Source organism: Apium graveolens, chromosome 9 (genome assembly GCF_009905375.1).
Source record: "Apium graveolens cultivar Ventura chromosome 9, ASM990537v1, whole genome shotgun sequence".
In the NCBI taxonomy this organism is placed as follows: domain Eukaryota; kingdom Viridiplantae; phylum Streptophyta; class Magnoliopsida; order Apiales; family Apiaceae; genus Apium; species Apium graveolens.
Genome location: NC_133655.1, coordinates 139,050,714 through 139,076,161, shown reverse-complemented (window position 1 = coordinate 139,076,161; position 25,448 = coordinate 139,050,714). Strand labels below are relative to the sequence as shown.

Genomic DNA, 25,448 nt, shown 5'->3' with positions numbered 1-25,448 from the left:
ACTGCAGGTGGTGCTGCTGCTTGTTGCTGCTATTGTTGTTGTTGGTGCTGTTACTGTTGCTGGTGCTGTTGCTGCTGCGTAAGATGCAATACCTGTTGCTGCATCAGTCCCAACATCTGGACAATCCCTGGATCCGTCCGACTCTCGGTATGATCTTTCCTGAATTATTCCTCCTCTTTGGTGCCATTATTCTGGTAAGAAACAAGTAACATATTTAATAATCTGTCAAGCACATGTTCAATCACCCAAACATATAAACGATTAACACCTGATTCAAGAATTGAAAAGAAAAGTATAAGTTCATCCAACAACTCGTCCTAGTATCTCTGGAGGAAAAACGATGCATCTAAATACATGAATCAGTTTTATTAAGCATGGAAAAACTCTATATATACTCGATATCAATCAAGAATCAATAGAATTTCATGACCCAATTCGGACAAAACGAAGAACATCGTTTTTGTAAAATACCGAACCTCAGTTCGAGATGGTTGTGCTAAAAGAACGATCGTGAATCAAGCTTTGATTTGCAATTAAAATCACAGTAAACGGATGTCTCTAGCTATATCAATCGATCGAATTGGCTCAAGAACGAACCCTAGAACCCTAAATCCCCAATTCTGATTTTTTTTGGCTATTTTTAAAAATTTTCTGAAAATAAAAATGAAATGAAATAATATATCCTGATATTTATACTAACTGAAAAATAATCACTCAAAAATCAAATAAGGGTGTTTTTATCCCTAAGTTACAATAATTAAGCCCCAAAATAATAATTATGGGGAATAATTTTAAAAACGACAAAATACAAAATTAATGTCAAAATTCCCCAAAAATTGTGAAAATTCAAAAATTTAAAAATAAAGGGTATTTGAAATACGAATATTTTTATAAAAATAAAAATACGAATTTTATGGGGTCTGATGTCCCGGTGGGGTCCCGGTCCACTGATTTTTGAAACCCAGAGACGATCCCTAAATTACCAGAAAATCCTGAAAACACCTAGAATACATTCAAACGCCCATAAAATGAAATAAAACGAGTACCTTAATAAAGACGCTAATAAACACGCATCTTGATTGCAGATAAATTCATATAATTGCAGTTTTAACACATATTATTCAATCGAAAAATTTTCTGGCCCGCACAGAAACACACATAACAGCTATAACATCTAATATCATGGATATAATCACTTTAAATTTATAAAACACATAATATTTATTTATTTAACATATAATATTCATATAATTTTCCCGGATATTACAGTGTTTTGGGAAACCTGGCTTTAGGATCTCTCAGATATCTCCCCAAAATCTTAATCATCTTTTCATCTTCACTAGTCTTGTTCTTTTTAGTCTTCAACTCAGTTTCCAAAGTCATTATGAGCTTCTTGTGTGTCATGACATAATGTCTAGGAACAAGAAAGTTCTTGAGTTGTTTGGTAGATGGACAGATATAGCCACTCCCTTGCTTGGCTGGAGATATGCTTCTGGAAAAGCAGCTTCTTGAGCTTTTTGTAGTTCCTTAAGCAAGAGAGTGTCTTTATTAATTACTCTGTTGACTTTTTTAATGAATATATCCAATTCAGATGCCCTTCTTGATGTGAGAAAATTAAGGGACACCGACATACATCTATCCACACCTGAGTCATTGATGTTGATCATAATTCTTTTTTCCTGAAAGTTACCCTTGGTTTTCAAAATCACCCTTATGAAATTTACAGTCTCGTTCCAGCCCTCTTGTAGGTGATGAAATTGTTGTTGAGAGAAGCCCTGAGAGCCTTAAGTAAATCATCAAATTCCTTACTCAGACTAGGTCCCTCAGCTCCTTTTATAAGCCTCTCCATTCCAACATCAACTTTTTTGGCTTTGCCTTTTTGAACATCTTGAACAGATGCTTGGGCAGATGATGATGATCTTAAGAACCTAGCCTCAATCTCCCTCTTAGTCTTGTTAGTAGGCAAGATGTGAGTTGTAGGGATTTCAGGCCTAACAGCTTATGGAAGTGCAGGCAAATGAATGAGTGCTCCCATGATGGCTCCCAACGAGACTGAATTCTGCATTTGTAGATTCTTATGAAAGTCCACCAAGGTTTGAATATCAGCATGTTGAATTTAGACCATAGCTGTTAGTTATGATACTTGAGTTGTTAATGACTCATTGGCTGACTGCAAAGTGGAGACTTGAGATTGGAGAGCTTGAATTTGTAAGTTGGTTGATGTTGATAGTGGTTGTTGAGAGCTTGAAGATAGAGAAGTGCCAAATGTAGCTTGCACAACTTCCTTGATTCCTTTCATCAAAAGAGCAGATGGCTCATATCTAGCCTGATGGAGTTGATCCAGTTTGACCATGATGTCATTAGTATTGGTGATTTAGTGCTGGACAACTTCATGAAGATCTATAAAAGACTCCCTGAGATTCTTGATGCTTTTGTCTACAGATAATAAATCAAACTTGACCATTTGATCAGTAAATCTAGAGAAGTTTTGCTTGATTTCCACCTGAGAAGGAATGATCTCATCTAGCTTGACGTTCACTAGTTTCCTTGTCATGTCTTGATGATCAGTCAATTGCAATTTTAGAGCTTTACCAAAGAGGTAAAATGCTTCAAGTTGAGCTTTATAGACCTCAGTGACTGTATCATAGACTTCTTATGGAGTTAGGGATTTGGAATTACTCCAAATAATGGTCAAGTACTCCTCCCTGAACCTTGTTAACACTTCATCCATCTCTAAACTAAACATTTTGTCCAGCCAGGCATCACAATTGCCATCTTGTTCAGCTTCATTTACAATTTTGGCTTCCTGGTCTTGAACCTCTGTTTGATAGGAAAACATGATAGCTTGGTAATCTTGGTTATACATGTCTGAAGTGAGAAGCTGTTGTGAAAGTTGAGCAAGTCCAGACAATTGATCAACCAAAAGATCATTGATAGTTGTTGGTTGAGCTTTTGCCTCATGTAGCCATTGTGAGATCTAATCAGGTTGTGGTTGAGAAATGTTAGAGGTGGATGGTTGGTATGTTGGGTTTGAAGTGGAAGGTAGAGAATCAATAGAACCATCTATAACAGATATCACATTTTGACTCACAGGTTGAACTGTGGTTATGATAGTTTGTTGTTCTCTACTTGTGGTGGAAACCTCCATTAGAATCGGAGGGGAATTGACTAGGTTACTGTCATGTACTCTAGCCTCAAATCCTTGTTCTTCTTTCAAAGTACTGTCACTTAAATGTGATGTACTTGCCTCCCCCATAGCAGGATCATTGGTAATTTAAGTCCTAGCTTCAATTGTGAGAGCAATTTCAGCTAGGGTTTTACGGGGAGTTGTTCCTGCAAGAGGAACTTCCAATTAAATTGGAGATGATTTAGATAGCTCCCCCTCATGAGTACTACCCTCAAACCTTACAACCTGTGAAGGTTAATTTGCACATGAAGGTGCATTTGAAACTACCACAGGGTCTTTAGTAAAAATAGATGAAACACATGTGTTAGTGGTAGTGTCATCAAGGTCTACCCCAGCATGTAGCCTCTCACCAACTAAATTTGGGTCCTGGGCGATGAGAACAGTTTCATGAACCATGTCACATGATGTTGGCAACACTTGAGATTCAGATTCAAGTGTTTGATTGAATGAAGAAGAAATTTAAGAAATTAGATTTTGAATTTCATAATTGAGTGTTGGCAGCCCCCCCTGAGTAGATGAGGGAGCTTCAAAAGATGTGTTCTCTTTGTGTGTGCCATCCTTATTTCTTCTTTCATATACTTGAGTTTATTCAAGTGTTGGTGCAGACTCTTTACATGGTGCACTAGGGAGAGTGCTCTTTTCAATAGAGACACCATGTTGAGAGGACGCCCCTAGAGTCTGTTTTGATCCCTATTTTTCAACTACATCCTTTTGGGAGGATGCAGAGGTAGCATGAGTGGTCAACTCAGTTTGTTTTACCTTCTTTGGTTTCTTGACCATGGTTGACTCTGGTTCTATTTGATCCTCACCACTCTCATTTATTACAGTTAATAGTTCATGCTTTCTCTTTTTTTTACTCACTTCACCCTTTTGAGAGGATGAAGTGGTTGGTTTCCTAGATTCTATAGGTAATGAAGGAAGGGTCTCAGTATGGGAAGGCCCATGTTGGTGTTCCTGTGTTTGTACTTCCACAGGGACATGAGCCATTACTGAACTAGATTCAATGTTAGACCTCATATCAGGAATAGGGTAAGGGTAAGTCCTGAATCTCTCGAACATAAATGGAGTGATTCTAAGACTTACAAGTACCTTGTTCTTTGTAATGAGTGAACCACATAGACCTTTGGAAACTTATTTATAATTGCCTATTTTAGTTCTATCTATACCATTAGGCATATGTATGTCATGCACTTTATGATTTAAAGCAGACATAATAAATCTAGGAAGAAAAATTTCTTTACCTCTTGCTGTCAAAGGCATTATGAGCCTGGTGCTTAGCTCCTCCATGATGAGATGACCTACATTGAGGTGTCTATTATGGGCCATTGAGAACATCAGCTTCTGGAAAACACTTGAGATGTTGTCATGCCCTATTTTTTCTGCAAATAAAGGCCCTCACAATAGAATCAAACAAGAAAGACCATTCCCTCCTTAGATACTTTTTTTCAGGATAGCCAGGTTGATTCTTTCACTATAGTTAATGAATTCCATTAACTCAGCTAGCTCATCTTGTGTTAGAATCTCCACCAAATTGTCAGTTGGGATGCCCAAAGCTACATTGACATCATCTTCAGAAAATTCCACCTGTTGGCCTTGAATGGAGCAAATAACCACCATGGACATAGTTTGGTTCTCATGCACCACTGTTCTTATCACAACTGTGTTCCAAAATCCCTTAGAACATCCAAGTACAGTACTGGATTTGCTGTTAGAGCACCTGCAAAGTAAGTTTCAGAAAGAAACTTCACAAAGCTCTTGAAACTGTCAGGAGCTTGATTTGCATCAGTAAAAGCCAGATAATTGGTGCTCTCCAATGGGATGAAAGGTGTAACTCTGTTTGATGCCATTGGAATAGTTTGAATTAGAGTGGGTAAGAAAAATTAGAGAGAAAGAGCTTGAAATGAGAGAAAACGGTTTGAATTTGGAAAAATTAGGTCACTTTAGAGATCTCGAAGGCGTAAAGAGGTGTATGTCGAGATGTCTGGGTATTTATAGTAAAAGGTGAATGACTTATCAAGAACTAAAAATAGATGTTTGGGATTTGCTTATCGAGAAGCCATATTGGACTAGAATATCGATATGTCATTTTCCTGACTCTTATCGAGAACTAGAAAATGACTTGTCGAGATGTCAAATAAATATCCAGTTTGTCCATAATGAACTGAATTGTTTCCAATTTTTATTTGAATAAATCAAAATAAAATTAGAGTGGATTTTATCAACAGTATCATACTGAAAATAATTTATTAAATAAAATTATTTCAGTCTGAGTTAAACATAAGTTTAAATTGTATTTGTAGAGAACTCAACATAATTCACTCGAGATCTCTACAATACTTGTCGAGAAGTCATAGAGTGACTTATAGAGATGTTCATTCGAGAAGTCTGGTGATGACCTTATTCGAGAAGTCATTCGAGAAGTCATAATAACTTATCGAGATGTCCACAAGAAGTCTAACAAAGACTTATCGAGAACTCTATCGAGAAGTCAAAATAACTTATCTAGATGTGCACTCGAGAAGTCCAAAACTGACTTATCGAGAACTACTTCAAGAAGTCCCAAAATGACTTATCGAGAAGTCATTATACTTATCGAGAACTCAGTTTCTATGTACTTTTGCTGCTTTTTAGGTTTGTCTTTTTTTAACTTCGTATATTAAATATATAAATTAACAAAGAGACAGTTTACTTAGAATTTGAAAAATTCTATGTTAACAACAATAAAATGAAAAATAAATATGCAGAGAAGTCTGAAATATTTATAATTCATATTCTAGTTAATTTCCAATTAATCAAATGAATTTTGATTTATCAGAAATTATTTTCCTGTAAAACATTAGCTGAGTTCTTGCTTTTAGGATGAAGAACTTAGCATTCAAATTTCACTTACAAGTCTAGTGAAAGTTGCTTCATCCAAAGGTTTAGTAAAAATGTCAGCTAATTATTTTTCTGTTGAACAAAAATAAGCTCAATGGTACCATTTGCAGCATGTTCTCTAATAAAATGGTACCTTACATCAATGTGCTTTGTTCTAGAATGATTAACTGGATTAGCCATAATAGATATAGGACTATTATTTTCACACATAATTGGAATTTTGTGTAACACTAGGCCGTAATCCATTAGTTGATTTCTAATCCAAAGCACTTGAGCACATCAACTTTCAGTAGCTATGTATTCAACCTCAGTTGTGGAAGTTGACACAAATTGTTGTTTCTTGCTATACCAGGATACAAGTCTTTGTCCAAGAAACTGACAGCTTCCACTAGTGCTCTTTCTATCAACCTGCATCCAACAAAATTTGCATTAGTGTATCCAACAGCTTCAAATCTTATTCCCTTAGGATACCATAATCCCAAGTTTGGAGTCCCCTTTAGGTATCTAAAAATTCTCTTCACAGCCATCAAATGTGATTCCTTTGGATTGGCTTGAAATCCTGCACACAGACATGTTGCAAACATAAAGTCTAGTCTACAAGCAGTCAAATACAACAAAAATCTAATCATCCCTCTATAACCTGAAATGTCTACACTTTTGCCCTATTTATCTTCATCCAACTTTGTAGCTGTAGACATAGGTGTTGATGCAGGTGAACTATCAATCATATCAAATTCTTTTAATAAATCCATGACATACTTAATTTGGCTGATGAAAATTGAAAGGAATATGTCCTAAGTCCAATCAGGTATTAGGATTTAGGAATAACTTTTTATGTAATCTGTTTTGATTTCATTGATATTAATAAAAGACTTGTTTTGTTTTTATTACGGGCTCTATCTATTTAAGTGTTTAAATAAGATATACCATAGTTTAGAGTAAAGCTTTTTATGGATTATGATGAGATCATAATAGTGAGACCTAAAAGATGATAACTCTAAACTTAAATAGTTCCTGGTCGTAGGATTACTAACTGGTAATTAATAATCCGCAAAGATCGGTACATACTATGCTTGCTTCATTATGAAGGATGTCTGTTCTCATAGACATTTGTGTGGTGACACTATAGCTAGTATGTAGGTGCTTATTATAGAATAAGTTCACTGAACATGACTCGCACAGCTGAACAACTGATGGAGTTCACTCACGTGTCAGCAGTTGTTCACATAGTGATAGTTGTACAAGTATCCTTAGACTTGAGGTCATCATAGTCATCTTGTGTACACTGAACTATGCTTTGGTTTAGTTCTTAGTCTCCAGGGACAATTATTAGGGCTCCACTAGGTATAGGAATTTGTACACGAAGATAATGTATGATCAATAAAGGATCTACCCCTTCCAGTGAAGGAAGCGAATGTTCAAGCTGATCCACTTATGCTAGTTCAGGAATCTCTGGCCAGAGTGAATGAAATTAGAAAGGAGTTTCTAATTTGCATAGAACTACGCATAGTAAATGGTAAGCAAGTGATTAAATTAGATAGGCTTGACACGAGATCCATGCCTTGTATTTAATTGGGACATTGTAGGGTAGAAGGAGTTTATTGTACGGTAACTATTCACTGAATAGGTTCTTGGTATTCTAAGCAGTGAATTCATATTATCCGGATAGTCGCGATATGCTGAGAAGTATCCCTCACGATGTAGAATAAATGTGATTAATTAATTAATTATATTTAATAAATTAGAAAATTTATATAAATAATGATAAAATACTTTTATTATTATTTATTTCTACTACCGGCTTAATATTGAACCTACAGGGTCACACCATAAAAAGAGAATGATTTAATGGTGGAGGAATTAATTAATAATGGCTAATAATTATTTATTTATGAAATAAATAATTAAATGGCAAATTTAATAATTGATTAAATGAGGTTTAATTGATTATAAATTAATTAAGAAAAGTTCTTAATATTATTAATTAAGGATTTAATTTTGGGAAATTAAATCAAGAGAGAGAATTATTTCTAAAGTGTTTAGAAAAAGGATTAATAATTAAAAAGTGTTTTAATTATTAATGAGAATAATAAATGGGATAATAATAATAATATTTATGGGAAAATTTCAGCTGAAAATTTTGCCTATAAATATACTAATGGAGACCCTATTTTTGATTCGAACCCAAAAACCCAAAAGTTTTAGAAAACCAAATTCTCTCCACCTCCTCCTCCTCCTTAACGTCATTTTCTTGGTGGATACCGGTGGAGTACTTCACGTTTGAGGAGCAGCTACTAAGGATCTCCGAACGTTACTTTTGGATCGCATATTAAAGGTTAGTAATCGATCCCTCGTTTTTACCACGATTTATATGCTTTTATTTGGATTTTGTATGTGTAAAAGTGTTTTACCATGCCCCCGCTGCGATTAAAATCCAACAATGGTATCAGAGCCAGGTTGTATGCATATAGATATGTGGTAAAAATTTCAGAATTTTATGTGCTTGTATGAATTAATTATGATTTTTACAAGTTATATCATGGATTAATTTTGTCTGATGAGAAATCGTTTCTCTGAATAATTTTGAATGTTGATCTGGGTTCTACAATTGTTGTAGATCGTCTGGGTATTTTTTTCATAATTTTATGATGTATAGATTTTTTATTATGAATTTTTGAAGTTATTGCAATTAAAATTCGTAATTAAATAAAGATATATATATATGATATTGTAAATATGTATATATATATTTGTATATCTGCATCTGTTTGTCTACTGTTACTGCTGCACGGAAGCACAGACAGAGAAAAGCAAAGTCAGGCACGGAGTTCGAGGAAAAAAAACGGCGGCTGCTGCAGAAAAGAAAAAAAAAGGGGTGTCGCGCATTCCGGGAATGCGTTACACCCTGTGGCGCATTCACGGAATGCGTTACACCTTTTAATGGCTTAAAAGGGTTGTAACGCATCACTGGAATGCGTTACAGGGCTTGTAACGCGTTCCTGTAATGCGTTACAGCCCGACTGTTTACATTAAAATTGATTTTCTGGGAGTTTCGTAACTCCGTTTTAGGCGTGTAATATACCGTTGGATTCGTTTTTCTGATATGGATCTAATGGATTGATCAATTTTAGTTTATATAAAAGTTTTGAACTGTTTATATTTCCGTAAGTGTTTTAAAGCTGTTTTTAACTGTTTTAACTGCTTTTAAATGTTTCATGTGATACATAGAGATGTATAATGCTTATACCAATATGCTAGATGATGTAACATGCCTACCTTGATGTTTATTCATGTTTATATATGTGATATATGCTTAGTTTATCATGCGATGATAGATTTAGGTGAACTTAAATGAACATAAGGCGTTTGTTAGACAACCTAATATAGTGAAATTGTTTCATAACCTTAATAATAATATTATGAATACAATCATGAGATTCTTATGTTTATGAAACACGTAATTGAATATGAATTTTTAATATGAGAGAAAGGATGATTCTGTCAACAACAGATTTCTATCTGTAAGAAAGGGTTATTAAGTGACGCCTCTTGACAATGCTCCACCCGATCTGGGAATCATCTGATTATTGATTATTGATTTGAAATATTTAATTTAAAAGGAAGAATCTCTTTATAATATGATTATGATTGTAACGTAATATAATCCCTCTAAAATTAAATAATATCAAGTAGTAATTGGCCAATGACACAACGGGCTTGTGTCGGTCATAGCCTTCCAACATGATAGAAAAGTAGTTCTTATTTTTGAATCATTGTCGTTTCGTGCCACAGCCGAGGGCTTTGATTTCGAAATAAGAAATACTTGTCTATTACATAGAGATGTGTACATTGAATAAGAATCTAAAGGTCGTTACGTGCCACAACCGTGGGCCTTTCGGGACTGATTCAATTGTACGGAATGTTGGGTTAGACTTGACTTAGAATATTGAGTTTGTCGTGCCACAGCCGTGACTCAATTATTCAAGAGGCTAAAGTTTGATTAGGGAATAACATTAGATGTAATTGACAAGAGTTGTCTGCCTATTGAACATTACATGGCGTTTCGTGCCACAGCCGGGGTTGTGTAATGGAATGTAGGATCCCTATTCCCACTAGCATTATGAATGTTTAATTTTTCACGTAGGGGGTTGAATAAATTAGATAAACTAGTGGGAGCCACTTATGAATAAAGACCCGATTCATATAGTGTTTTTGAAATGAAATCGAATATTTGCTAAGTGTTGTTATGTGTTTATCATTTACAGATTTACTTTGTACGTTATGTCTTCTGCACTATCACTCAGGAGCATACTAGATGCTCACAAATTGACTGGTCCTAATTATGCTGACTGGCTTCGAAACTTGAGAATTGTTCTCAGGATTGAGAAGCTGGAATACGTGATTGACTCACCTAAGCCTACTGAACCTGCTAGTGATGCACATAATGATGAACATGTTGTGTATCGTAAGTGGATAGATGATGCAAATGTTGCTCAATGCATCATGCTAGCTTCCATGAACATTGAGCTACAGAAGCAACATGAGCATATGGATGCTCACACTATCCTCATGCATCTACAAGAGTTGTATGATGTGGCGGGAAGGACAGCTCGATATGAGATATCGAAAGAGCTGTTCGGTTGTAGGATGTCTGAGGGATCATCTGTGAATGACCATGTACTTAAGATGATCAATTTGATTGAATGTCTTGGACAACTTGGTTTTGCCATGGATGGGGAGCTGAGCCAAGACTTGGTCTTGCAATCGCTTCCGAGTTTGTTCTCGCAGTTTGTTGTGAACTTTCACATGAATAAGTTGGATGTCAGCCTGCCTGAACTTCACAACATGTTGAAGACTGTAGAATCGAATTTTCCCCCTAAGAAGAGTTCTGTTCTTCTAATTGGTGAAGGTTCCAATCCTAAGAAAAGGAAGAGGAACTCTTCCAAGAAGAAGAAAGTAGGTGAAGAAAAGCCGGTTCCACCAAAAGCTGAAGACCCCAAGAGCAAAGTTGTTTGCTTTCACTGTAACAAGGTGGGGCACTGGAAGAGGTACTGCAAGATTTACCTTGCAGAATTGAAGAAGAAGAAGGGTAGTGAGACTACCGCTTCTGATTCAGGTATGTTCATGATAGAAGTGAATATGTCATTAAATCAAATTTCTACTTGGGTATTAAATACCGCCTGTGGTTCTCAAATCTGCAATTTGTTGCAGGGACCAAGGAGAAGTAGGACTCTTGAGGAAGAGGAGGTGATTCTATGGGAAATGGAGCAAGAGTTGCTGCTGAAGATATAGAATCATTTCATTTACATATGCCTACGGGCAAGACTATTGTTTTAAATAATTTTTATTTTGTTCCCTCGATTGTGAGGAATATTATTCCCATGTTAGACTTGGCTGGATTTTCATTTATTAGTGAGAATAATGAATGTTCTATTCTTAGGGATAATATTCTTTATGGACGTGGTACTTTAAATAATGGTCTGTATAAATGTGACATAATTTACTTCAGATTGAACAAACTAATAAAAGAAAAGGGATGATAAAAATCTCACTTCATTGTGGCACTACAGTCTCCATTTAGTAGACATGGAGAGAGGTCTGTAAATTTGCTAGGAATGGTACACACAGATGTATGTGGACCAATGTCTACGCAAGCCATGGGTGGATTTTCATACTTCATTACTTTTATAGATGATAGATCTGGATTCGGATATGTATTTGATGAAACACAAGTCTGAGGCCTTTGAAAAGTTCAAAGAATATAAGTATGAAGTGGAGAAACAACCAAACATAGTATTATAACTCTTCGATCAGATCGAGGTGGTGAATACTTTAATGGAGTGTTTCTAGATTATCTCAAAGTAAATGGTATAGTCTCCCAGTGGACTCCTCCAGATTGGTATCTGAAAGGAGAAATCGAACTTTGTTAGACATAGTTCGGTCCATGATGAGCTATGCAAATCTTCCAGTATTCCTATGGGGTTATGCATTGGAAACCTCAGCATATTTACTGAATATGGTGCCTTCCAAAATCTGTTCCTCAAACTTCATATGAGATATGGAAAGAAAGGAAACCGAGTCTTAAACACGTTAAGATTTGGGGATGTCCAGCTTATGTCAAGAAAGTTGACCCAGATAAGCTGGAATATCGATCCGTAAAATGTAGTTTTGTGGGATATCCTAAAGGGACTTTAGGTATTACTTTTACACCGATCATCGGGTGTTTGTCTCCAGACATGCTACCTTCTTGGAAAAGGAGTTTATCCTTGAAGGAAACAGTGGGAGCAAAATTGAACTTGATGAAGTTCAAGAAGCACAAACTACTACGGATCAAGTGGAAACACCTGTTCTGACTGAACAACCTTTTGTGGAACAGCCCATTCATAGATCAGGGAGAGTGTCTCGCCAACCTGAGAGGTATTATGGCCTTGTCATTAGGAATGAAAATGAGTTGTCGATCATTGATGATGACGACCCTGTGACCTATAATGAGGCTATGAGTAGTGTTGACTCAGAGAAATGGCATAATGCCATGAAATCCAGAATGAAATCTATGTATACGGGATACAAAAGAATGATTAGAGCAGATGGCCAGGTGGAGACCTTTAAGGCCAGGATTTTAGGCAAAAGGATTCAAACAAAGGCAATGGATTGACTTTGATGAAACCTTTTACCTGTAGCCCTGTTAAAATCAGTTCGGATTTTGCTTGCGATTGCTGCTTACTACGACTATGAGATCTGGCATATAGCCAGATGGTTTTCTTTCCGAGGGAAATGAAAACCTAGTGTGTAAGCTACTGCGAACCATATGTGGTTTAAAGCAAGCTTCTCGTAGATGGAATATCCGTTTTGATGAGACAATCAAAGAGTTTGATTTTATCAAAAACGTAGATGAACCATGCGTATACAAAAGGGTTAGTGGGAGCGCAGTAACATTTCTTGTATTGTATTGAAATAGAGTTGACACACATAACAACATAGCAGACCCACTCACAAAGATAATTTCTGAAAGTCACTTTGATCGTCATAAAGACTAGATGGGTGTTAGATACCAGAGTGATTGGCTTTAGTAAAAGTGGGAGATTGAAAGGAATATGTCCTAAGTCCAATCAGGTATTAGGATTTAGGAATAACTTTTTATGTAATCTGTTTTGATTTCATTGATATTAATAAAAGACTTGTTTTGTTTTTATTACGGGCTCTATCTATTTAAGTGTTTAAATAAGATATACCATAGTTTAGAGTAAAGCTTTTTATGGATTATGATGAGATCATAATAGTGAGACCTAAAAGATGATAACTCTAAACTTAAATAGTTCCTGGTCGTAGGATTACTAACTGGTAATTAATAATCCGCAAAGATCGGTACATACTATGCTTGCTTCATTATGAAGGATGTCTGTTCTCATAGACATTTGTGTGGTGATACTATAGCTAGTATGTAGGTGCTTATTATAGAATAAGTTCACTGAACATGACTCGCATAGCTGAACAACTGATGGAGTTCACTCACGTGTCAGCAGTTGTTCACATAGTGATAGTTGTACAAGTATCCTTAGACTTGAGGTCATCATAGTCATCTTGTGTACACTGAACTATGCTTTGGTTTAGTTCTTAGTCTCCAGGGACAATTATTAGGGCTCTACTGGGTATAGGAATTTGTACACGAAGATAGTGTATGATCAATAAAGGATCTACCCCTTCCAGTGAAGGAAGCGAATGTTCAAGGCTGATCCACTTATGCTAGTTCAGGAATCTCTGGCCAGAGTGAATGAAATTAGAAAGGAGTTTCTAATTTGCATAGAACTACGCATAGTAAATGGTAAGCAAGTGATTAAATTAGATAGGCTTGACACGAGATCCATGCCTTGTATTTAATCGGGACATTGTAGGGTAGAAGGAGTTTATTGTACGGTAACTATTCACTGAATAGGTTCTTGGTATTCTAAGCAGTGAATTCATATTATCCGGATAGTCGCGATATGCTGAGAAGTATCCCTCACGATGTAGAATAAATGTGATTAATTAATTAATCATATTTAATAAATTAGAGAATTTATATAAATAATGATAAAATAGTTTTATTATTATTTATTTCTACTACCGGCTTAATATTGAACCTACAAGGTCACACCATAAAAAGAGAATGATTTAATGGTGGAGGAATTAATTAATAATGGCTAATAATTATTTATTTATGAAATAAATAATTAATTGGCAAATTTAATAATTGATTAAATGAGATTTAATTGATTGTAAATTAATTAAGAAAAGTTCTTAATATTATTAATTAAGGATTTAATTTTTGGAAATTAAATCAAGAGAGAGAATTATTTCTAAAGTGTTTAGAAAAAAGATTAATAATTAAAAGGTGTTTTAATTATTAATGAGAATAATAAATGGGATAATAATAATATTTATGGGAAAATTTTAGTTGAAAATTTTGCCTATAAATATACTATTATAGACCCTATTTTTGATTCGAACCCAAAAACCCAAAAGTTTTAGAAAACCAAATTCTCTCCACCTCCTCCTCCTCCTTAACATCATTTTCTTGGTGGATACCGGTGGAGTGCTTCACGTTTGAGGAGCAGCTGCTAAGGATCTCCGAACATTGTTTTTGGATCGTATATTAAAGGTTAGTAATCGATCCCTCGTTTTTACCACGATTTATATGCTTTTATTTGGATTTTGTATGTGTAAAAGTGTTTTACCATGCCCCCGCTGCGATTAAAATCCAACAAAAATTCCATCACTTCTTTGACTGACTTGAAGTCCAAGAAAGTAACTCAACTCTCCCATCATACTCATTTCATATTTACTTTACATGAGCTTTGAGAATCTTTGACATAGATTTTCATTAGTAGAATCAAAAATGATACCATCCACATAGATCTAAACTAGGATCATATCAAAACCATGTTGCTTGTAGAAGAGAGTCCTGTCAATAGTACCTCTAGTGAAACCATGTTTGATAAAAAAATTTGACAATGTGTTATACCATGTTCTAGGTGCTTACTTTAGTTCATATAGAGCCTTGAGTAATTTGTATACAAAGTCTGGAAATGCTGGATCTTCACAACCAGGTGGATGTTGCACATAAACTTCTTCTTCCAACTCACCATTAAGGAATGCACTCTTTACATCCATTTGATACACCTTGAAATTTGAGTGTGCAGCAAATGAAAGAAAGATCCTTATTGTCTCAAGTCTTGCAACTGGAGCAAAAGTTTCATCATAACCAATTCCTACTTCCTGTGAGTATCCTTTTACAACTAACCTTGATTTATTCCTTGTAACAATCCCATTTTGATCCATTTTGTTCCTGAACACCCACTTTGTTCCAATTACACTTCTATTTTTTGGTGCAGGAACCAATTCCCAAACTTTGTTTCTTTCAAACTGATTTAGCTCCTCTTGCATAGCATATATCCAATCAGGACCAAGTATGGCTTCCTCAGTTTTCTTAGGCTCAACTTGTGAAAGAAAACATGCATGAAGACATTCATTTACAGTTGCACTTCTAGTCCTTACTCCAGCAGTTGGATCACCAATAATTTCTTCTCTTGTGTGACTCCTATCCATTTCCTGGTGTGAGTTTGTTGGATTGAGTTTTCTGCATTTTCTTCACCATTGGCATGACTTGCAGAACTTTCTCCTCTTTCTACCCCTGAGTTTGTGCTACCAAATTCAGCTAATTGAGATGAGCTTCCATTCTCATGATTCACTAGTTCTGTTGTCTCTTCATCCACTCTGTGATTTGTGTTGATTTCAGCTTCATCCTCAGAATCACTATCAATATTGAGATTTTCAAATTTCAGGGCCTCAGCTTCAGTTTCATCAAGGCATTCTGTTAGGTCCCAATAAGTTTGTAGAAGGGGGGTTGAATACAAACTATACCGTTTAATCGAATAAAATGCGGAATAAAAAAGTGAAACAAAATTCAAGTTAAATAAAACTATTATTAAACTTGAAAGGTGTTACAACAACGGTATCGTTTACAAAGGATTAATCTCAAATAAATTATTCCAAATCTAGAATAAATTCGATATGAACTTTTTCTATTTTTGAAATAAAAAGATCAAATGCTAAAAGCAATTTGAGATTAAGTTCTAGGGATTTTGATCCACTAGATAGTTACACAAGAACAAGAGAAGGATTTCTATTGGTTTAGATTTAACAATAAATACTAGAAATTAATGTCCTGAAATATTGCAGTTGAAAATAATAAGTTCTCTGCTGCTTTTCTTTCTTTGTTCTTGAGTTGGTTGAATATTGAATGTGATGTCTTGAATGATCTGCTTCTTTTTACTTTAGTAATCAATCAATAGAATTGAATTGTACTGGCAAGACAATCCGTTGATCTAGCAAGACAATCGGTGAGACTATAGAATGAACTGGCAAGACTATCGGCAAGACAATTGAATGAGCTGGAGAGACTTTCGGTATGACAATTTAATTGTACTGGAAAGACTTTCGGTATGACAATTAGATTGTACTGGAAAGACTTTTGGTATGACAATTGATTGTCATACTAGTTCAACTATTTGTCTTGCTGAATTAATATTGAATATTAATTCAAAATTAATTCTGAAAATACATAATATTAATTCAGAATTAATTAACCAATTAATTCAATTAATCAATAAATTAATCTTTGCAGATATAATTTATTTTCTTAATTAAATTATATGACTTAATTAATTAATAGAGAATTAATACTATTCTTGAACAGCAACCACTCTTCTGACAATCTTCTGAAAATTACTGAAAATTATGAATCAATTCCACCACTTTAATGTTGACACTCGATGTACTGTGTGGTTCATGAATGGCTAACTTCTGTGACGTTTCTTCATGTCTTGACTTTAATAACTTGATTTTCTTCAGATTAAATCCCTGTAATTAATTGATACCCTGAAAAGATCTATGTCACTTGATTAAATCAACAATCTTGATTTATATCACTGAGGCTTGATCAATTTCTTGAACTTCTTCCAGTGAAGTGATTCCTCAAGTCTGTAGATGAACATTGTTTCTGAATCCTTTGACATATGTTACTTTGAGAGATTTCTTTGATGGTGGATCTACTATTTACTTATTACATTCTTATTTGAGTTGAGTTAAATCCTCTAATAAACAAATAGGCTATGACATATGCCTTTCACATTCCAATCATGGACAATTGTCATCATCAAAGTTACATCTGTGCTTTCCATAATTTTCTTTTGTCCAAGAATATAGACTTTGTTGGCAGTTCTTTCCGATGAATATCCTAGAAAAATTTCTTCAAAAACTTTAGAGTCAAATTTTCCCACATATTCAGAGTTGTCTTTCAAAATATAACACTTGCTTCCAAACACATGAAAATGCTTCAAATTATGCTTCCTTTTAGATAAGACTGAGTAGGGTGATTTTTCAAGATTCTTGTTTATGAGATATCTCATAAACAAATAAGAAAAAGATATAAACAGAAATGCAAAGTAAATAGCAGAAAAGTTCTGGATTATATTTAACATTTTCCAGATTCCAAAAGAAATTTACAAGTGAATACAAGATAGGTGTTCCTCTAGTCTGAACATATGAATACATTTTTCTATCTTGATTCATAAAGCTTTAAGCATATTACATTAAGTTTTGAGCTATTTGAATTCAGTTGTCTTCTCTTCCGAATTCACCTTCTTCCAAATCTTGCAGCAACTCCTTGTCATAGACACGATCCCTATCTGAAGTGAAACTGTCTGGTCTAACTGATTGAACTCCAACTGACTTTAGCTTATTCTTCAACTGATTGTACCTTTTAATGTTCTTTTCACAATAAGCTTGAATCAGATCAGCAACTTTAGTTTTCAACTCAGATGAGTATCCAGCAGTTCTTAAGTGATGTTCCATCCAGACAAGATTCTTAGCAGAGTAGTCTTTAAGAGATTTTGAATCGAGATGGCAGATTTGAAGACAGTCCGACTTAAAGAATCTTACTTGAAAGGGCAAGTTGACCACTTGAGGACTGACCCTATTAGCAAACTCTTTTAGCCTTTCATGAAGGACTTCATTCAATTCTGAGCTTCTTTTGACTTTGTTGAGAAGAACCCAAATCTCTGATAAAGAACGATTCTCAAACAGATGAAGTGATACCTTGAAAGATCGTTCACTCTGACAATATACAAATATGCTCATTTTATTTAGTGATCTGTCAAAAGCAGCTGAGATCCTTGAGATTTCAGTCTTGATAACATTCATGTACACGTCATTGTTTGGATTAGAAGTTTCCAGCCTGTCGAGAAGATGTAGAAACTCCCTATCATTGTTTGTACTCAGTTGAGGTATATCAATAACTCTTCTTGCTTCATCCCATTTTTCACCAATCTTCAGAGTGACATCTCTTCTTCTTACTTCAGCTTTAATGTCATAAAGACGTTGCTTTTCAAGAGTTTCTGTTCTTTGGATTTCTTTCCTCATATCAATGATCTGAGATATCTTTTTAAGCTCAGCTTCTTTTCTCTTCAACTCTGACTGCTGATGCTGGAACTCTTTCTCAAAAATAGAATCCACTTGAGCTTCCTTTTCTCATTCTTCAAAATTACTTTCCTCCTCAGCTTCAAAGAAACCAGCTTTATCTTCCAAGACTAGTTCAGTGGGAACATCAAAAATATCGAAGTCATCTTGTTCTCCACTATAGTAGACATCATCAGCCTTCCTTGTCTCTCCAGCAGAAGAATCTTTTTCTTTTCCTTTTGCACTTGTCCCCTGCTTATCCCCCTTAGTTGAGGAATCCTCTACAGATTTTCCTTTAGACCCTTCATGACCTCCATTACCTCCAGAGCCCGAGCCTCCACCAGACGGCCCTTCAAAGAAAGTCCTTTGCTCTTCATTAGGGGAGTGAGAATTTTTAATCATAAAATACAAGTGCTGCATCCCTTCATTGAGATGTTCCATGCCCTTTTCAATCTTTAGGAATCTGGAGGAGTCCAGTGAATGGTTCATTTCAATCAGATCTTCAAGAGAGTTCATTCTTGTATGGATAGAGTAGAGGTTTAAAATGTCTTCGGCTGATAAAGTTGGAGATTCCTGAATGAAGTTAAGCTTTGGTATCACAGTGGTCTTCAAATCTGAGATATCATTCCTGATGAATGCCAGCTGATTATTGACAGATGTGGAAGAAGATGACCGTTCAACCACTTGTGCTTTGAATGTTTGAGCCTCAGCCTGACTTTTAGCAAGTTGTTCTTTCAGGGTAGCAATATGAGCTAACAGGTTTTCAGTGTTTGTGTCTGTGTGTGCGCTCACCTGAATATCTCTTGTGTTTGGTTCACTCATCTCACGTGCTTGTGTTTCTCTTAATATAATTGCTCGTGAGGAGCCATCCTGTTGCTGGTCTTCTGTACAAGCAATTGAAATCACCCTAGCCTCTTCAAGAGAGGTCAGTGGTGGTGCAATGGGAATTCGCGAGTCCCGGTCCTCAGTTAAATCTATCTTTTCATGTGAAATAGATGTCTGAATTGCTTCAGGGATAGATTGACCGAGTTGCCCTCCGCTTTGTCCAGATAAATCTGCGAGTGGAGAATCCCGTGAGGGAACCAGAGGTGTTGGATCTGGGAGGGGAGAAAATGACTCTATTAGAGGTGGCTGAGAGTCAGATTTTCCCTCTGAAGCATGTGACTGCTCTTCTGCCATAACTATGGCAGGCACTGTAACCGACTTAATGTGCACTCCTCTCTCTGTGTCCTGAGTATCATCTATTGGTATGTATGCTTCCATGGTGAGTAATGGAAGTGTGCTTGACTCAGTACAAGTTGATATGGCCCTATGGCGAATTTCAATAGATTCATCCTGTTGAGAGATTGTCTCTAGTAACTGTTCATTGGCCATTTCAAAGTCCATGTCCTGTTGGGAGGACAAGGATGGGCTCTCAGATGCCTCAGTAAATGTTCTTCTTTTCTTGGGAGGAGGCAGAGCTGAGGGTTCATTCACATCCAAAAGCACACTACTTCCTACTAACCTTCTCGGTAATATTTTTGACAGTGGGGGAGAGTTTGAGACAGGTTGTGTGTAATATCCGGGATATATCGTGTAATTATTTTTGCTATTAAATAATTATTATATGTGTTCAGTATCTATTCTGTGAATTAATTGTTAAGTGTTATCTGTGTTTGGATATTTAAAAATAATATTAATTGAGTATTTTAATTTTTATATGTCCAAAATAAAATATAGATAATTGTCATATCTTCCTATCTATTTTTATGATGATTTATGAATTTATAGGAATCATATGAAATTTATAAAATCTTTTTCCGAGTATTTAAAAACTATTTTATACAAACGGGAACCAACCGACGTCATCCGTTGTTACGTTTTTAGAACCTGAAACTCTTCCGAGAACTTCCTCCTAACCTAATTGCAATATTCCGAGCATTTTCCATGTTTCGACTTTTTCGATTCGGCGTACGGTTTGTCCTGCGCGGGTCCCGGCGCAACATTTTTGATACAATATTCGTTTCGGTAAATCAATAAAACTCGTATTTTCGATAAACGGGAGCTTTTTATTAAACTATCACAATTATCACCTCGTAATACGTGTAACCAGGCGCTGAGACCAAGACCGCAGTACAAATTGTACTGATTTGGATAATTATCCCGAAAACCGATATCGTTTGGATCAGTTTTTATAAATAAACGTACCGTTTTATATCTGGAACGATCCAACGGGATACTAATTTTCCTTAATTTTAAATAGCCTTTTACCGTATTTTATTTCCTATCAAAATCATTTACAATCAGTTAAATATATAATTTTCCAGAGAAAAACCTTATATTCATATATTCTTCTGAAAATAAAACCACAAATTGAAGGTGTTATTAATCTCCGTTTGGAACGCTCGAGTAACCAAAACAGAGGTTCTAAGGTGTTTTTTCAGTTTCTTCAAGTTTCAGAACTGCAGAAATCAAGGTTATTTTTCTATATTTTTATTTAATTTCGAATTATTGTTATTAAAAATATGAATTTTTGTTCGGATGATTGTTTGTATGATTTGATGATTACATGTTGTAGAGCTTGTTTTCCTGATGATTTTCATATGTCATACGTCTGATTTGGAGTTCAATAACATGCTCAAAAGTGGGTTTAATTCTCGAATTTTAAAATTAGGGTTTATAACCCGTATGAATGTTTTCAATTGAAATTTGGGGCTTTTTGATTTAGGGGTTATTAGCTGTTGATTTATAGTGGGTTGTGTTCCTTATGAAATTTGCAATCGATTGGTATATAGCTCGTTAACGGAGGATTAGTGAATCGAAGGGAGTTGTCTTTTTAAGTTTTCGATGTTTCGCCGGAAACCGGCGATGTTCTTGGCCAATTTCCGGCCAGGACAGGGATGAGTGATGTGTTTTGATTGCACGAATAGATTCCTGGTATTGTGTAGTGTAAATCTGGAGCAGAATGTGAGGTGAGGGTGTTAGAATCGAATTCTCCGGCCACCCCTGTATTTTCCGGCGACAGGGGGGGTGTAAAATTGTAGTTTGGTACCTGGACTTTTGGGGACGATGAAGTTTGGTCCCTGAAGTTTCCAGAGTTTGTAAATTTAGGATTCCTGTTTTAAAAATATTGAAAAATCATATTTCCTACTTATTTTTTATTATAAAAATTCGTTTTTAATTTCTGAAAATTCCAAAAATTATTATTTTAATTCCAAAAATTATTTTTAATTCAAAAATAAATCTGAATTAATTAGTTAATTAATTTTAGTTAATTTTTAATTGATTAATTGGTCAATTAATTCAAAAATTAATTGATTAATTGATTTAATTAATTATTAAGTGATTTTAATTAATTATTTAATTAGATTTAATTACTTAAAAATGATTTAAAAATTCCAAAAAATAATTTTGAGCTTTAAAATATTATTTAAAATTGTTTTCAAGGCTCGATAATTATTATAAAATTGTTTCGAAGCCAGAATTGGCCAGCCGAACCCTGTTTATTATTCCAATATTGATCCAACGACCCGTTTTAATTCTGAAAATGTTTTAAAAATCATTTTAAGTACCCGTAGGCCTGTTTATGACCCGAGACTTCTTTATAAATGTTATATCATTGATTATGTGACGTGTTATGTGCTATATGTGACTTGTTGATTAACTGTCAGTCTATATATTCGATGTTTACTTGTTTATTGCGTAACTTTCAATCCGTTAATCGGATTTGGGTGAAACAAGGGGTAGATAGAAGTATGTTTCGAATAGAATCGTATGAGTTGAATATTGATAAATGCTTATGATATGTGAGCAGAAGAGGAAAGGCATAGAAAAGAAAAACAAGTAGTCGAGGAGTAAGATAGCGGTGATTGAAAGCGAGTGCAGTATAGTAAGCTAGTACCAGGCAAGTGTTCTGAACTTTCTCAAGATATTGTAGTGGTTGATAGTCCTGTTTTATATTACAAGTGCTTTGAAGCACTGAACTCTAAACCTTGATTCCAGTTATTGATCTTGAGCCGTAAACCTGATTCTTTCTAGACCACTGATTGTTGTATACCCAAATACGAACTTCAAATATACGTACTACTCCACAAATATATACAAACTAAATATCAAACACTGAACCAGATTGCTTACACATTCAAACCATTGTATCTTATACTTTGAAAGACCAAATCCTTGGAACCCTGAAATGTTGATTCCTTTGTTATCCAATTCTTTCATTACCTAATAGCCAAGCTTTGAAAATGCCATATTGATCCCTATGAAGATTAAAACCATTTCATTATCGAACATCCAATGTTATTTATGATTCTGGTTATTGCTTTACATTGTTTATTCTGTTATTATGTTATAATTGGATTGTTTTTATAAAATTGTGGACCAGATTCGTGGTCAGACCATATGATGGTCAAGTTAGGCCAATGTGTGCCTTGGATCCAGTAGTTAGAGCAGTGCTGTGTGCTTTGCTCGGGGTTAGTGCGTGACTAATCAGCAGCCTAACCTTGGTTTTTAAAATAAAAATATAATATCCAATTCTAAATCATAATCTAATGTTCACTTGATATCATAACCATATTCACCTGATGATCATTATTCTCAGTTTTGTCATTGTGACTTGCTGAGCTAGTTAGCTCATTTGTGCGATATTGTTTATGTTCTTTTCCAGTTAAGAAGGAGCCGGTTGGTACCGAGGATTACCAGTCCAGCGCGAGAGCTAGGGGTTCAAGTTGATCGAGTTGAGTTAGTAGGCTTCTTTTGGAATAATTTTAGTTTGTAAAAGTTTGTAATATTGTTAATTACTCAGTTCTGAGTTGGAATAGTTGGGATTCTAATGTTTGTAATATAAGAAAGTGTGTTTGGCTTGTGTGCATACTTTAACCTGTTGCGGTCCGTGGTAGTTGGTAAGTAGGGTCATTGTATATTATTATTATTATCTTTATTGTTGTTATAAGTAGGTTATAAATAGTGTGTGTGAGTGTGTGTGGACCCCAAACTTCTGACCCGGGTTTGGAGGGCGCCACAGGTTTGGTATCAGAGCTACAGGTTATAAGTCACTGACACAAGCCTAGGTTAACGGGAATGGGTAGAGGGTTAGAATTAGAAGTAAGGAATAGAAAGATAGAACGTCGAGAGGTTGAGTGCTACGGTATAACAGGTATTAGTGTAATTCGCGTCATGGTTCGAGATTCTTATATTACGATATGATTTTAGATAGAAGCGATGGACGACTCTTTCATCCCCGTATCAGCTGATCACTCAGAGCCTTCAGTTGGAGTACCATCTTCAGACCCACGTTATGTTGTTCCACCAGTGTTGGCTATTCTACCTCCACCTGTGTTGCAGCCCGTACCATTGCAGGCTATTCCACCCCCAGGCATGAGGCCACCTATCAGAGGACTCCACCAGCTGATTCAGATTCCACTGGGCATTCAGTTGCGAGTGCCCCATTCCAGTCTACATTGCCCCCAGTTCCTTACTACCGGTATGAGGCTCTTCTACTGGAGCGTGATTCTTTGTTGGCCCAGATCCGAGAGCTATAGCATATCATTAGGACTACAGATGTTGATCATGGTGTGAGGGAGCTTCGAGAGGAGATTCATGTGACACGGAGGGTTCTTGAGGTTCGGCTACATGGAGCTACATTACCTGGCAGAGGCCCTGATGCACTAATGGGTTGGGCTACTGAAGTGATGGAGGACTTTGAGAGGCTGGCGGGACCAGAGTTTCCTTGGAGTTGAGTCAGAGATCCAGAGATGGAAATGCTGAGCAGTGTTGTTATGGTTGTGTAGTATGTACAGTAGTGTGTAGTGTGTATCAGTAGACTTTTGAGTTGTATTTATAGACTAGCTATGCTGACCAGTGAGTAGGTTGTTGTACCCTTTTACTTTTACTTTCGAAGCGTCTTTACGCTTGTACTACCCAAAACTTTTGATCTATATATATCAGTACCTTTTTCTTTCCAGTATAGTCATTTACTTTATTGCACCTGCTTTACATTACCTTATTTATTGCACCAGTTATACCCTTGTGATACCATGTACCCTGTTTCCCATAACTGTTTATATTCTGTAAAGAAGCATGCAATTTACTTAGTTACAACTGTTTTCAAAAAGAGATATTTCTGTTTTACAAAACTTTTCTTTTATGCAAAGAATTTGATTTAAAAGCTAAATAAGTTGTTTGATTCTTTACAGAAAAATGCCTCCCAGAAGAAATACCCGCACCAACACCCATAATGAAGAAACCAACAACAACAACAATAACAACCAAGATGATACAAACCAGAATGTAAACCCAGGACCCATAGACCCAGCAATAGCCCAGATTCTCCAAATCTTGGCCCAACAAACAGTTCACCTGGCACAACAACAAAGACAGACCAATCCCCAGGTAACTTTCAAAACTTTTCAGGAGGTAAACCCACCAGAATTCAAGGGTTCCTTAGAGCCGATTGAAGCAAATGTTTGGTTAAAGGAGATAGAGAAGAAATTTGCCTTAGTGAAAGTAAAGGAAGAACAGAAGGTTGAGTTTGTAAGTTACTATTTGAAGAATGAGGCCACCTATTGGTGGGAGATGGTGAAGACGTTGGAAGGTACAGATGTTACTTGGGAGAGGTTTAAGGAGTTGTTTTTAGAAAAGTATTTTCCTCAGTTTGTCCAAGATCAGATGGAGCTGAAGTTTTTAGAGTTAAAGCAAGGAAATATGTCGGTGGCAGATTATGAGAGTAAGTTTGAGGAATTATCAAGGTATGTGCCGTCGTATGTGGATACTGACAGGAAGAAGGCTAAGAGATTCCAGCAAGGTTTGAAGCCATGGATCAGAGGGGAGGTAGCCATTTTTGAATTAGATACCTATGCAGGAGTTGTACAGAAGGCTATGATCGCACAGACAGAGAGTGAGATGTCAC

The 25,448-nt window shown here is 35.7% G+C and overlaps 1 long non-coding RNA gene across 1 annotated transcript in view; it reads left to right on the top strand.

Annotated features, from left to right (window-relative positions):
• Positions 1-23,350, top strand: part of LOC141684179 (uncharacterized) — a 59,080-nt gene extending 35,730 nt beyond the window's left edge. Inside the window, exon 3 of the long non-coding RNA XR_012560575.1 lies at positions 23,208-23,350. This is a non-coding gene — a long non-coding RNA (uncharacterized LOC141684179). The remainder of the gene's footprint in view (positions 1-23,207) is intronic.
• Positions 23,351-25,448: the final 2,098 nt, after the last annotated feature.